Source organism: Ambystoma mexicanum (assembly GCF_040938575.1).
Source record: "Ambystoma mexicanum isolate Mex_15411 chromosome 12 unlocalized genomic scaffold, UKY_AmexF1_1 Mex_chr12_unloc.2, whole genome shotgun sequence".
Taxonomy (NCBI): Eukaryota; Metazoa; Chordata; class Amphibia; order Caudata; family Ambystomatidae; genus Ambystoma; species Ambystoma mexicanum.
The window spans coordinates 176735-177748 of record NW_027182323.1 but is presented as its reverse complement, the minus strand read 5'-3'; positions in this window follow the sequence as shown (position 1 = coordinate 177748).

Here is a 1014-nt window from a genome sequence, read left to right as displayed (position 1 = left end):
GAGCAAATCTAGAAGACGATTTTGACACAAGGAGCATTGGGGAAGCGATCGACAAGGTATACCATGATTTGAGAGCTCAGAAGGAAGCTCAGGGGAAGGAAAAAAAATATCATCTCAAGAGCACTCAGCTGTATCACACGGAGGAAGCCTCATGTAGTGCGAGAAATAAGGAACTGTCTTTAGACAGACTGACTGTGAATAGAAATGAAGACGAGAGAATTTGCACGAGTTGGGCACAGGAAATGTCAGATGAAGAGAGGGAAACCTTCCAGAGGGAAGAGAGAGATAATGTGTGTGGTCCAGAGGGATGTTTGCCTATGGATAAGGGAGTAAAATGGTCGGATTTAAAAGTGCCTGTGTCTAATGCACCAGAGACATTGACACAGTCAAACCGACATAGGGTGTAACCCCACAGTGAGAGGGGGGCGTCTCCACCTTATATAAGCAGGTTAAGATCATTTCCAGGTAGACGGCGATGTGGGAATATCACCCCGCTGGTGGATAGACACATTATGAGAGATGAGAATGAGTTTGTCGCTTCACAGTTTCCCTTGTTAGAAAAAGGAGGAACGAGGCCACAGTAAATATCCTGGCCTCAAATGGACAGAGATCATTTAAGATGCCAACTCCCGATTTTGACTTCCGGTGCAGGAAAATGGATACATGAATTAGAACAGATGACGGGAGGGATTACATTAGCTATAGGGGATATTAAAGGTCTTCTGAACGCCATACTTAGTGAGAGAGCTGACGATGTATGGACACAAGCAGGATACCCTGGTGTGACTACAGTCAACACCGTGCATGATGGAGCGCCATTCAATAACTTTAGGGCAGCAATTTGGAAAGCGATACAAGTACTATATCTTGACACGTCCGATATGGGAGCTATAATGACGAAAAAGATGAAAGAAGGAGAGGATCTGTTAGTTTACATTCAAAATTTCAAAGAATCTTGGGTGCTCGAAACCCGTGAATCTTGGGGGAAATCTATACCTGTGTTCTATCCTATAT